General features: G+C 39.0%; 1 pseudogene; it reads right to left on the bottom strand.

Annotated features, from left to right (window-relative positions):
• Window positions 1–10,103: 10,103 nt before the first annotated feature.
• LOC132267765 (small nucleolar RNA R71) lies at window positions 10,104–10,202 on the bottom strand (annotated as a pseudogene).
• Between the last annotated feature and the right edge of the window lie 4,820 nt (window positions 10,203–15,022).

The following is a 15,022-nucleotide window of genomic DNA, read 5'->3' as shown; positions in this document are numbered from 1 at the left end:
CTCTTTTCTTGCATAAAATACACCCAAGACCTTGCAAAGAAGCATCTGTGTAGACTAGATAATCTATCCCACTCTGTGGCTTAGATAGAACTGGTGCAGAAGTCAACTTACATTTTAGCTCATCAAAAGCTTTCTAACAGTGTTCATCCCATACGAACCGTACACCCTTCTTAGTTAGATGAGTGAGTGGTCCTGTTATTTTCGAGAACCCATGTATGAACCTACGATAGTATCTTGCCAATCCGAGGAAACTCCGAATCTCTGTAGGTGAAGTAGGCTGTCCCCACTTTACCACTGCAGAAACCTTGGCTGGATCTACCGTTATTCCTCTTTTTAACACCACGTAACCCATAAACTTCACTTCTCACTGCCAAAATTCATACTTCTCAAACTTGGCATATAACTGGTGTTCACGAAGCATCTGCAATGCTGTGCGAAGATGTCTAACATGATCATCCTCTGTCTTAGAATAGATCAAAATATCATCTATAAAGACGATGACAAATTAATCTAAGTAAGCCCTGAAGACTCTGTTTATTAAATTCATGAAGACTGCTGCTGTGTTAGTCAATTCGAAAGGCATGATGCGAAACTTATAAGAACCGTATCTAGTGAGAAATGCTGTCCTAGGAACATCCTGCTCCCTAACCCGAAGTTGATGATATCCAGAACATAAATCAATCTTAGAGAAATAAGTAGCTCCCTTCAATTAATAAAAAAGATCATCAATTCTGGGCAAAGGGTACTTGTTCTGAATAATAACCTTATTTAACTCCCTGCAATCTATACACAGGTGAAGTGAACCATCATTCTTCTTCACAAACAAAACTGGTGCTCTCCAGGGTGAAGTACTCCTACGAATAAAACCCTGACTGAGCAACTGTTGAATCTGATCCCTCAGCTCTCGTATCTCCACTGGTGCCATCCTGTATGGTGCTATAACAATAAGCATAGTACGTGGAGCTAAGTCAATCATGAAGTCTATCTCCCGACTAGGTCACAACTTTAGAGTCTCTTGAAAAACATCCAGAAATTCTTGTACAACTAGTATGCTATCAAGTGACACAGTAATCTCCTCCTCAGTCTCCTCCTCTATATAGAACAAATAGGTGCTAGAAACCCCGTTAGAATGTGGCATAGTGACGACGTACATATCCTGACTAGGTATAGTGAAAACAATAGACCTATCATAACAATTAACTTGGGTATGGTAGTGAGATAACTAATCCATTCCAAATATCACATCATAAGTGTGCATGTCCAGGACCAATTGATTGGCTAGAAATCTAAGTCTACTAATATCTAGTGTCACAGGCCCATCACTCTCATGTAAAATGGCAGTATCGCCTAAAGGTGTAGAAATACCATGAGGTCTATCGCATACTCGCGTCGTCATCCCAGATAATACAATAGATGATTTAGACATGAATGAATGTGTAGTACTCGTATCAAATAAAATACGGCTATGTGTATCATGAATAGGAAACATACCCTCAATAGTCTAAGGTGTCTGAACATCCTGTGGCATGGGGTTGTACACCCTGCCATAATACAACTATTGCGGTGCCTGTTCCTGAGGCTGTGGCGGTGCTGGTAAAGCTGGATATGTCTGTCCCTGAATCCGTTAAATCTGTGGAGTGGGTAAAGATAATGGTGCCCTCTGTCCCTACTGCACATGTTATCCCTGTCCTTATCCTGCCTTAGGACACTGCCTGGAAGTGTGATTAAACTCTCCACAAGTGTAGCAACTACCCTGGAAAGTGCCAAACGGCCTCCTTTGTCAGTTAGCCTGTGGCTGGCCCTGTCCTACCTATGGTCCCCCATCCTGTTGCCTCTGAATAGGTGCCCCATTCCTGTGAGTATCTGAACCACCTTTTTGCTTCTTCCAAGACTGCTGTCTTAGAATTTTCCCTTATCATTGTTTTGGTGTCCATTGCCACCCCTTTCTCAGCTGACTGGTTAGCAAAGTCTTTGTCACCCCGCTTCTCACCCTTAGCCTATCTGAAGTCCATGATTAACTGATACTATTGTAGAGCGGCATCTACCACCTGAGCATAAGTAGTGTAGGCTGGACTACCTGTAATAGATCGCTTAATAGACCACATAAGTCCCTTAATGAAACTATTAGGTTTCTTCTCCTCGGTATCCACCTCCTCTAGAGCAAAAAGAGATAAGCGTGTGAACTGTTGCTCATACTCTGCCACTGTCATGTTCCCCTGCTCTAGATTAAGGAACTCTATCTTTATAACTGTCCTGACTGCACATGGAAAGTACTTCTCATTGAAGCAAGCAATGAACTGATCATAGGTCAATGAAGTCCTCTTCTCTGCGGTGGTAACTGACTCCCACCACTGTAGTGTATCCCCGACAAGCTTGAAGGTAGCATGTATCTGCTTCTAAACCTCTGTGCACTTAACCATGCGAAGCTGTCACTCGATGTCCTTCTTCCACTGGTGAGCTGCTTTCGTATCGGTGGAGCCTAAGAATTCAGGTGGGCTCCCCTTTATGAAAGAACTCCTAGCCTTTTTCTAAGGATCAGTTTAAACCACTGGTGCGGATATAGGTGCCTACTGTACCTGTGGCTAATTCCGAAGTGTAGCTGTTACACCTATTTCTGTAGCTCAAGCAATGAGGTCATTGAGTTGAGGAGGATACTCTGGATCTCTTCCCTGATCCCGAGTCTGCTGAACTTCCTCCTGCTCTACATGCAACTGACCACCATTGTCCTGAAACCTAGGCAATTACTGCTCTTCCTTCATTAGCTGATGCTGTAGGAGATCTTGCTGCCTACATGCCGCTTCCCTTCACTGCCTATTTCTCTGATTGTTCCATCTGCTTCTAGTGTTAACCATTCTGTTAACATAGAAAGACATATATCAATACGATTTTAAATGAACCATAAAGAAATACAACGAATCCTAAACTTAAGCTCTAAACCAGAGAATACGCTGCGTGGAAGTCTTATTATGAAATAACATGCGATAACCCTGTGGGCGGGTGTGCCATAGGCGGGTGCGAGACACTGATAGGCTACCACACTGGTGAGCTTCGAGTGCACAGTCCCTCATCGCCTGGGTAAAGGAAAGGTGAAGTGCTTATATGTAAGTATGTCATCTTCAATTGGTATGAGACCTTTTGGGGTGAAGCCCAAGAGCAAAACCGTGTGGGCTCAGGCCCAAAGCGGACAATATCATACCATGTGGTAGAGTGGGTCGTTATAAATGTTATCAGAGCCTGACCTAGCCGAAAGTGTGTCGATGAGGACGTCGGGCCTCCAAGGGAGGTGGATTGTGATGACCCTGTGGGTGGGTGTGCCGTGGGCGAGTGTGAGACAATGACAGGCTACCATACTGGCGAGCTACGGGTGCACAATCCCACATCACTTGGGTAAAGGAAAGGTGAAGTGCTTCTATGTAAGTGTGTAATCTCCAATGGGTATGAGGCCTTTTAGGGTGAAGCCCAAGAGTAAAACCGTGCGGGCTCAGGCTCAAAGCGGATAATATCATACCATATGGTGGAGTGGGTCGTTACATAACCCTAGAGACACTAAACCTGTAGTACTTTGATACCAACTGTGATACCCTTCAATTCTAGAGCCACGGGTGATCAATTCCGAGCACATATCCGAGGGATGCCAAACAAGTAAGTATATAAACAAGCAATGAGTACAAAAGAAACAAAGAATAAAATAATAAATAAGCTGAAAGAAATCTAAAAAATAATCCTTAAAATTTTAATTAAATAATGCAATATTTCCAAAACCTTCAATATTATTACAACTCGGGAATCCATCTAGTGGACTCCTAATAATATCCCAACTGGAAATAAAATAACTGAACTAAAAGAAAAATTCAAAACTAAAACATGAAGAATAGTCCTACGTAGTCGGAAGAGTGAGTAACTGTCTCTGCTCGGCACGAACAAGCTCTAACACTGGAACTGTAGAATACCTGAAAAATAATAGTGGGTCAGGCCCACGAACAAATTCTACTCTATTACAATCCAAACAGAGACCCGATACACATATACATCCTAGACAACTCAACAATAGCTAAATAGTCCATATATATATAAATACACACTAAAGACGCTCATTGGACTATAGGTCTGTCTCAACCTGAATAAAAGGTGATATGCAAATCGCACATAAAGTGGGCATGTGTACCTAGACCTACCAGGGCACCCAGACATCTACTATATCCAGTTATCCATCCTAGGCAATATACACACCCTAACAATAATCCTGAGACTCAAGCTCATATCATGGCACCACAATCATATATATATAAAGTCCGTATAAGCCAAACACAAAAAATGTCATCCATCTGATACAGTGGCCTGATGCAAATATGTAAGACTTAACTCTATGGTTAATCCATTCCCTTATATATCCAAGTAGGTAGGACTTAACTTTTTATTAGTTAATCCATCCCTAAGATGCCACTATCCCATATTGGTGCATCACATCCATATAGTCCAATAATTGATAAAATAAATAAATGATACATCAATTAATCTAGAGATAATATAATACACATCATACAGATAAATATTGCATTTATTTAGGCAATACAATAGTTTAAATAGCATATAGCTAACTTATCTTCCAAGTAACTAACCTACACCCCAGCTAAACCATATAAAGTTTCATAAACAATGTTTAAAACCGTTTAAACATTAATTTCAATTGTTGAAGCAATTAAATTAATCCTTTCATCAAATCTAAATAACATATAGGTTATTTAATTTCCAAACTATCCACCTTCTTAGCATATATAGGTATATTATGCATTCTGGGATCTTCCTATGTCCATTAAACCCATCTGTAAGGATTAAATCCAGTTTAAAACGATTATGGTCCTTAAAACTCAAAAACCCAAGTCGCAGCCCAACAGAGCAGGCTCGGTTGCCAACTGAGTCAGCTCGGTTGTCAACCGAGTCGGCTTGATTACCAATCGAGTCGGCTCAGTTCCAACTGAGTCGGCTCAATTGGTGTTAAAAATGTCTTCTTCGCCGGTTTAGCCCTTGTAAACCCTAAAACTCCATAGTTAAGAGTCTTAAACTCTAATCTAAGTCCCATATGTCCATACTAAATTATTTTAAGTGTTTTAGTATGCAAAGATTCAACTTAAACAACAGTTCATGCATCAACAATCTAAGAATAAAGAAATCAAGAACATAAAACTAAAAACATACAATCCTCTGTCTAGTTCAATTAAGCATGCATAATAATTCAGTTTAATTGTTTAAGTCTCCTGGAATATCCTAGGCATGTATAGAAACATAGATCAAAGGGAGAAAGTAACAGAAGAACTTGCCTATAAGGTTTTTGGATCAAAACCTTAATTCTTTCTTCTCTGATTTTCCGGCGACTTACGTTGCCGTCAAACCTCTTTGCTATTCCGTGCTAGCCCACGCACGGACCCTCCTTTCTTCCCCTTGGGTTCAGCCTTGAACTCCCTTGGCCGAATCTCCTTCTTCCTCTTAAAACTCTCGGCTCTCTCTATTCTCACGTCCTCTCTCTATATCTGCTTAATGGTTTGTAACAACCTTATGCAGACTTATAATATGTATATAAATAGGCATAAAATAAAACCCTAATCCCAATCCCATTACAACTCCTAAAACTGGCGTGAAAGATAAGTAAAAGGGAAAAAAAAAAAAAAAAAACTAATATGGTTACTCTATATATTAACTATATATATATATATATATATATATATATATTCATTTATCTATAGACATATATACTCTGTCTGCCTTAACGTGATAATATTACATATAATATAATATATATAACTTATAATTACATATAATATATTAATTATATAACTATTAATCAGTAATTAATAATAATAGCTACAATTATAATAATATCCTTATATACATATATACCCATATATATATTTATAACCATCCATAGGTCGTATCCATACCCATTTAAACCTATCCAAGTAATCTATGCGATCCGTGGGTTTGGTCCATTACTACTAACTATAATCCTTAAAATAAAATAAAATAATCAAATAAAACAAAGAAGATAACATTTCAACCATTTAATTCTTAGCAAATAATTACAAGTAAACACCTAACAGTTAAACAACAAATACACATCATTTAGCACCCAATTTAAAATAAACAAATATTTCAAGTAAACACATAATCGATTAATTCAAATAAACAATTAAACAAACAGTCAAGAAATCAAATAAATAATTAAAAATATAATTAAAACAATTAATAAAATACCGAGACTATCTTTTTAAAATTAGGGGTACAAAAACTATCTTCCACCACCACCACCGTCGCCACCACCACTGCCGTCATTGCCTTCCACCACCACCACCGCCACCGCCATCGCTTTTCACTACCTTCCACCACCACCACTACCATCGCCACTGCCTTCCACCGCCACCGCCACCGCCACCGCCACCGCCACTGACTTCCACCACCACCACCATTACCATTGCCTTCCACCACCTTTCATCACCACCACTGCCACCAGCTTCCTGATGTGCCGTTGACAGTGTTAATAATAAAATACCACTCACAATAGAATGAATCATTTATAGGATAGGGCTACTTAGAGGGGGTCGAACCTCAGGGACTATGGTGGATTGTCAAGTCTTCAATTAATACTATTCTAACTTAAAAGAAAGATTTGTTTGATGTGTTGTGATCAAATATTATAAATAAAATTAAACTAAATAAAGATTGAGATCAGAGAAAGAAGATCTTAGGGATTGACTTCACCATGAAATAACATTCATTTAATTCAATTTAAAGAAAAATGTTTCATGAGTTTTAATTAATAGTAACCTATCTTCGGTTGGCACGGATTATCTACCTTCTTATTTCTAACTAATGTTGTAGAATAACTCGTCTTCCCTAGGCATAGACTATGAAAACATTCATTCAAGAAAAACGTTTGAACACCATTGATGAGGGCTGAAAAGTGCGTATTTCAACCCCTTAAGCGTAGACATTCTAGTACCTTTATCTATCTTACTTTATCATTTTAGATTGATTTCGTATTATTTTCATTTTCAGGCACTTATCCCGAAAATAAGCTAACTCAGGCAAATAAGAGCAGAAATGAAGCAATTCTGGGATAAATCAAAGAAAGGAGCCAAGTGGAAGCAAAAGGAAGAAAAAGGTGGAAATCAACATTTTCGATCGATCTCAGATCAAGGTTCGATCGATCCAACATCTTCGATCGATCTCAGATCAAAGTTCGATCGATCCAACATGATCAATCTCAGCACTTCAAGATGGATTAGAGCCATGATGACATTTTCACAGATCTCAAAAGTTCGATCGATCCAACATCATTCTTCGAGCGATTGAACTGCTCTTTCCTTATCAAAATGATTGATCTTATCTAGTTGTACCACCCTACCAACCACTTTTGTCCTTTTCCCAAAAATATCCTCAAAATATTTCAGATTTGTCTTTATCCAAAAAGTGCCACCAATGAAGATCGATCCAGCCTAAGTTCGATGGATCTCAGCTATGTTCGATCGATCCAAGTCCAAGGTTCGATCGATCGAACTTCATCCAGTGCGAAAAAGTTAAATTTCCAGCTCATTGAAAGTTGTCCTTTATCCAATCATTGGGGAATATTGTGTGCATGACCCCAGCTCATTTTGGGTGTCATTTGACCTACCTATATAAGGATAAGGATTGCTTTTTACAAAGGGGAGCTAATATCACATCATACCATATCATATCATCTCTTGGAGAGCAAGCTTAGAGGAGTAGGAGGCTAGAGACACCATTGGAGACTCTTCATCAACCAAGGAGCAAATCTCTACCATGGAGTTAGCCCTTGAGGGTTGGAGAAGCACTACCATGAGTGTCTAGACATCCTCTTGGGGCTAGAGTTAGCCCCAAACATGCTTTCTACATCTTGATTTTGTGTATTATTGAGGGATTAGTGTTGTAATACATGTTTTGGCACTTATATATATATAGATCTTGTTTATTCAATGATTTATGTGGTTTAATGCTTCCAATTGATCATTTCATTCTATCCATATGTCTATGTATGTTAGAATAGATGTTCATATGTTTGTCTCTATTTCTTGTGTTATTGATGCATGTCTATGTGTATTAATGTTATAGATCTAGAGATTGTCAAAACATTGTGCTTAAAAGAATGCTCTTGTGATTTTCTAGATGGTCCATGCTCATTTCTTGATGAATTGTGCCTCTCCCTTAGCTTAATTAGTTTAATTTCATGTCATTAGCTTAATTGTAGTGTAATGGTAGCATAGTTGTTAGATGGGAGGACAATCCATGCTTGTTGTTTGATGTTCCATACTTTTGAATGCAAGTAGCATATGTCTCTAACCTGTGGTGTATTTGGCTTGTGACCTTAATGAAATGATTAATGACTTGCTAGATATGTTGTGCTTTTCACATGCTATTTAGACAATATATACTTAATTGCTAGATATATTGTGCTTTTCACATGTTGATCAGACAATGTATGCTTAATTGGTCACCCTTGCTAATTGAATCAACCAAACACACACACACACATCAATATTGCAACACACATTTCCCTCATTAGTCACTAGTTAAGGGTGTAGAAAAACATTACTTGGTGGTGACCTCTACACCCCAAGATTTCCCTCTCTCTTTCTTACTCTTTATTGTATTCAATTATTTAGTTTAATTTGCTCTCTAGTTTAATCAACCAACCAATCATTTGTTTGATCACTCGACCTACTAACCCTAATAGCGATTCCACAACCAAGTATGACTCCAATCCCTTGGGACGATCCCTACTCACCCTAGCTATATTTTTAGTGAAGGTTGTAGTTGCTTTTATAAATGTAAAACTTGGCCCTCGTCTTAATTGGACACTCTTAAGCTTGTGGTGCGGCAACACACCATAGTTTTTGGCGCCGTTGCTAGGGATTAGGTAACGTCGTATTTGTGGAATTCATTAGGAATTAGTACTCTTTTGATCGTGTCTTTACTTTGTTTTTATTTTTCTTTAGATTACTTATTGTGTTTGTTCATCTTAGTGAAGGAGCATTGAGCTAGGAACCAATCAAAGGAGCATCCAAGCAAATGAGCTAAGCAAGCAAGGAAAAATGCTAAAAATTTTAAAAAAATTTGCTAAGCTAAGCTTTATATTTGGAATTGAAGTGCTAAAGGACCTTTGTGAGCTTTTTCTTACTCAATCCCTTAGTTAAATCGTGAGCCCGCGTGGAGGCAATCTTAATTGTTCTTTGCATCATTGTTGTTAAAGCATAGGAGTATGGGTTAAGTATTTGTGGAGGAAGTTTCATTGAAATTGTTGTGAAGTTGAAGTGTTTGATCATTCATTGTGTTTATGTGTTTTTACATTGTGCATGCATGGTCGTAGATCACTAAGACCAACTCTTGTTCCTCTTGATTTGCATCTTGAATCCGTAGTTAGAAATCTTAGAGGAAGAGGAAGTTCTAGTTCTACCCAATCCATTACATCAATGGAAGGCCATAATGAAGAGAATGTAGAGGACCTTGGTCACATAGACCAACAAGGTATCCTTCATCCAAATTGTGCATTATGAGAACATTTAAGCACCATTAGGCATCCCTAGGCCATTCATTCACCAACCATAACAACAAGAAGGCCAAGTTCCATTTGAAATGCCAAGGCCAATGTATAATCCACAACCTCCCATCATTCAAGGAAATCAAAATCAAGGTGCCCATGTTGCACCTCAAATTGCTAATCCTCCACTTGCTTTAAGAGATCACTATGTGCCTAATGAATATAATGCACCCACATGCATTCAATTGCCACCATTTAGAGCACATCACTATGAAATTAAGTCACAAACCATTCAAATGCTTCCTAACAATCATGGACTTCCAAGTGAAGAACCGTACAAACATTTGGATGAGTTTCTAAAAGTATGTTCCACCGTAAAATATACGAACATGCCGGAAGAGGTTTTAAGACTCAAACTTTTTCCATTCACCTTAAAAGATAAGGCAAAGTATTGGTTTAACAATCTTAGGCCTTTTTCAATCACTTCTTGGGCATAAATGCAACAAGAGTTCTTGAAGAAGTATTATCCGGTTTCTAAGACTAACGCCATGAGAACCTCAATTCGAGAATTTTCACATAGGGATGGAGAAACGTTTCATGAGGCATGGGAACGCTTTAATGAATTGCTTAGGAAATGTCCACATCATGACATGCCCAAATGGCAATTAGTTCAATATTTCTTTGAGAGCTTATCGGACAATTACAAAGGCATGGTTGATGCTTCTATGGGTGGCTCATACATTGATAGGCATGAGGATGACGTGTGGCGTCTTTATGAGAGCATGAGCGAAAATTCTTTGCATAGAACATTATCATCCAAGAATGGTAGAAATTCATAAGGTAGAAAGAGTGTGGGCTTACATCAAGTCGACCACTCAACTGAAATAGCCGCCGAAATGAAGTCCTTATCTCAAAGGTTTGATCAATCTTGATTAACCAAAATTCGGCGAACCAAGTATCTTCCTTCCCTAACCATTCTCATCATGAAACATGTATGACTTGTTTTAGTGTCCTTCATTCTACTTCTCATTGTCCTCACGGACAAGTGCAAAATGAACCTAATGAACAAGTCAATGCAGCTTTTGTGAACCAAGGGAACAATCCTTATGGTACTCACTATAATCTAAGTTGGAGGAATCATCCGAATTTCTCTTGGAAAAACCAAGGAGAGGGCTCAAACCCTTCCCAAGGCGGTTTTCAACGGAAGTACATTCCACCTCCACTTCAAAACCAAGGATCCCAAGGTTGTAGACCTTATCAATCACAAGCGAATCAATTTGCTAATTCTTATTTTCCCAACCAATCTTATTCCCAAGGAAATACTAGAAGTCCCGCCTTTGAAGAAAAAGTTTTGAATGCTTTGGGCACTCCTGAGGCAAACACACAATTGCTTTATTCTCACTCTCAATCTATTGCGAAGCTAGAAACCCAAGTAGGGCAAATAGCAAGCACTCTTAATGCAAGAGAGAAGGGAAATATGCATATTAATGTTCCACCTAAGCAACAATGTGTTGTGGAAATCCATTCCTCATCGGAAGGCCACACTATTGAGCATGTTAATGCGGTGACTACCTTGCGGAGTGGTAGGATTGTGGACAATCAAGTTGAAATTTCCAATAAAGAGAGTGAACCGGTGCAACCTCAAGTTGTCACCCATCCCGTTTTACATCCCATTCCTCCTTCATTGCATATACATGATCTTGTGAATGAGAAAACTTCAAAATATGATTTGAAGAATGATTTTGAAAATGATTTGAAGAAAGATTTGCAAAAAAATGAATTTGAAAAGGTGTTGTTGAACAATGATTTGAAACAAAGTGATTTGAAAACTTCTTCTAATGAAGATACTTCAAAGAAAAATTCTGAAAAAGTGTTTGAACCAAAAGTTCCATTTCCGGATGCCTTAAAAGGATCCATTTCAAAAGATAAGCAAAAGGCAAAAACCAATGAAATCATGGAAATGTTTAGGCAAGTAAAAGTCAATCTTCCACTTCTGGATGCAATCAAGCAAATTCTGGCTTGTGCCAAATTCTTGAAAGACTTGTGCACCCAAAAACGGAAGAATAAGAGCCAAACACCAAGAAAAGTGGTTTTGACCTAGCAAGTAAGCTCAATTTTGCAACATAACACTTTGCCAAAGTTTAAGGACCCCGATTCACCTACCGCTTCATGCATTATTGGTGATCATATCATTAATCGGGCACTTCTTGACTTAAGAGCAAATGTTAACCTTCTTTCATACTCGGTTTATGTCAAATTGGGCCTAGGTGAATTGAAACCGACGTCGGTAGTTTTACAACTTGCCGACCGATCCATTAAGAAGCCTACGGGTATAATTGAGGATGTTTTGATAAAGATTGACAAATTCTTCTTTCCCGTTAATTTCGTTGTCATTGACACGGAACCGGTCCCCAATCCTAAGAGCCAAATTTTCGTTATCCTTAGCCGTCCTTTCTTGGCAACCGCTAATGCCAACATCAATTGTAGGACGGGGATAATGAAGATCTCATTTGGCCACATGAAGGTGAAGTTGAATCCCATACCCAATTCATTTGACAAATATGAAGGAGAAGTTAATGTTGTAGACAAATGTCATGATCTTCAATGTCAAGGAAGTGAGCTTTTGTGTAAGACCAAAACTTCAAAGGAATCATCTTCAATCTTGTATTCTAAAACTCTTGTTTCAAATTCTTGCTTTGAAAGGGCATAGAAGCCCAAAGATTGTTCTTGCATTGACAAGGGAACAAAAGTTTCTTTTGAGCTTAATCCAACAAGTTCTTCAAAGAACCATTTGTTGGGTGGAGTTCAAAGCATCTATCACCCCAACAAGGAGGGGATGCATTATAAGATCTTTGATTCGGGCTAAAAAGCCCAATGTCTTGCTAGAGACGTTAAAGACTAGCAACGACATTTCGTAGGGTGTCAAAACCCTATTCCTCCCTCATTTCTATTTTAAATTTCATTTCTTGCGAAGTTTAGATACTTGTTTTTGGTTCATATGCATTGATAGGAACTGTGATTAGGATTGCATGAATTTTATGTTGTGATTGAGCATTTTACATAAGTTCGATCGATCTCAAATGAGAGTTCGATCGATCGAACTTCCACTTGCATCCAACACTTAGAAAATTTTTCCACCTGCATCCACCTGCATCCAAATCACCTCTCTGTCCCATCATTTGAACTTATTCTTAGATCGATCAGGAGACCTTCGATCGGTCCAACTTCAAAGTTTGATCGATCTCATGATCCCACACTTAGAAAAATTTTGAGCCTGCATCAACCTGCATATTTCAGCTCTCTATCTCATCGATCGAAAACATTCCAAGATCGATCTGAAGTTCTTCGATCAATCCAACTTCAAAGTTTGATCGATCTCATGTTCCAACACTTAACCAAATTTTTGAACCAAAAACCTGCATATTTTTGCCCTCTGTCTGATCGATCGAACTCTTGTTCCGATCGATCGCAGTTCTCCATTTCATTGTTTGACTTTGTTTTGACGTTTTCAATTTTTAAAATCCAAAAATATTTTTATTTTTATTTTCCTTTATTCTCATTTTATTTTATTTTATTTTTCAAAAATATTTCAAAAATACAAAAAGATTTTTTTGTTTACTAAAAAAAAAAAAAAATTTCAAAAATCAAGTTCGATCGATCTCATTAAAGGTTCGATCGATCGAACTTTTTCGGGAATGTTTTTAAAAATAAAAGTGAGAGTTGTGAGATTGATTACAAAGATCGATCCAACAACTCCCTACCCTAACCCTTGCTTCCATTATCGTCGCCGTGAACCCCAATCACCCTTTTCATTTCCGGCGAACCTCCAACATCATCTAGCTCACCCTGAATCATTATCTCTCTTCATTGCAACTCAGATTTCATCTTTCCCTCTTCGCATCCACTTCTTTCCTTCGGTTAAGGTAAGATCCTAGGCACCATGCTTGATTTCGGCTTAGATCTCATGTTTACATGCTTTATATGTTGAATCCATGTTATTTTTATGATCAAATCTCCATTATTGACCTTTGAAGCACTGTATCTCCATATCCATATATATGTGTTGCTTCGTGTGTATATTTTGTATATTTTGATGATGTTGATTTCGATTTAGGGAGTATGGGCCTTGTTTGGGTGATGGTAGTTGCTGATTTATTGTGTTGATGGGCCCACAACCTTGTTCGTGTGGCTTTCGAGCTTCTAAAGTCATAGATCTGTGACCTTTGAGTTTTCACCTTCGTGCAGTTTGATCGATCGAACTTGTATCTCAGATCGATCTTGAGAGATCGATTGAACTCATACCTCAGATCGATCAAAGTTTTGAGATCGATCTCAAACCTTTTTGTGATCGATCGAACTTCACAGATCTCACACACACATTTTATTCATCATGCCTTATGTTCATGCTATCTCATATATGCCCAATGCCTGTGATATTCCACATTGGATGCATTTCATACTTACACTGTTTAGCATGTTTCATATCTTGTCACTTGCATAGATTCATGTCATCTATATATTTTATCTATCTTATTTGATAGGCGTGTTTCTATTTTGTGCTTTCAATTTTTAATTCTGTCACTAACTCCCCTTGTAAGTTTTTAAAATTATTTTTCAGGCTATGACTAAGCGCAAGACTGTTGCCAAGAGGCAACACGGGCCTCAGAGACATATCAGACCACGGATAGAGGAGCCAGCAGAGCCCTCTCATGCATAGGAGGAGCCAATACAGCCTACTCCACCTCAGTCACCTGCTCATGAGGCTGAGGATGATCATATTCCATCCACATCTGCAGCTCCGTCTGCATTCACACCATCACAATCTCCACCACATGCTGGAGCTGAGCATTCACTAGTACCATCTCCACCACGCCAGCCAGCTCAGCCAGCTCGAGAGCGTGATAAGCTCGTGCCTAGATATGCACATATGGCAGTGGATTATGAGTCGGTGTTCGACACAGACTTTTTCTCCAAATCGGTGCTGACCCGATCAGCTTACCACGACATTATTCAGAGGGGCCTTGCAGCTATTCTTGCCCCAGTTACAGAGCCAGTCTACCCGCGACTGGTACGGATGTTCTTCCAGAATCTCCGACCGTCCCCGCGTACCGCAGCAGAGCTGGTCACTTCCATAGATGGCCATCAGATCACTATTACTGTGGACTCGCTAGCCTACTCTTGCCATTGTCCACACAGATGCCCTCCGGAGCTACATAAGTTATATCCGAGGCTATACAGGTCTTCTTATGCCGACATGGTAGTATTTCTTATAGGTCACCATGCCGATGGCGAGACTTTCGCCACCCGCACATTCCTTCCAGATGACCTATGGTTCTTCGATTCCGTTCTTTTTTGGAATATATATATGGCCGGGCACAAGATCCAGCGGCGAGGAGACTATTTGACAGCCCTCTACGCATTCTACATAGGCCACTGGGTATCTATCCCCGTGCTCATCTGGAGCGTGATAAG

This window comes from Cornus florida, unplaced genomic scaffold (genome assembly GCF_030987335.1).
Source record: "Cornus florida cultivar Cherokee Brave unplaced genomic scaffold, ASM3098733v1 CherokeeBrave_3.0.0_Hap2_Chr07, whole genome shotgun sequence".
NCBI classification, from domain to species: domain Eukaryota; kingdom Viridiplantae; phylum Streptophyta; class Magnoliopsida; order Cornales; family Cornaceae; genus Cornus; species Cornus florida.
This window is presented reverse-complemented; position numbering and strand designations above follow the sequence as displayed.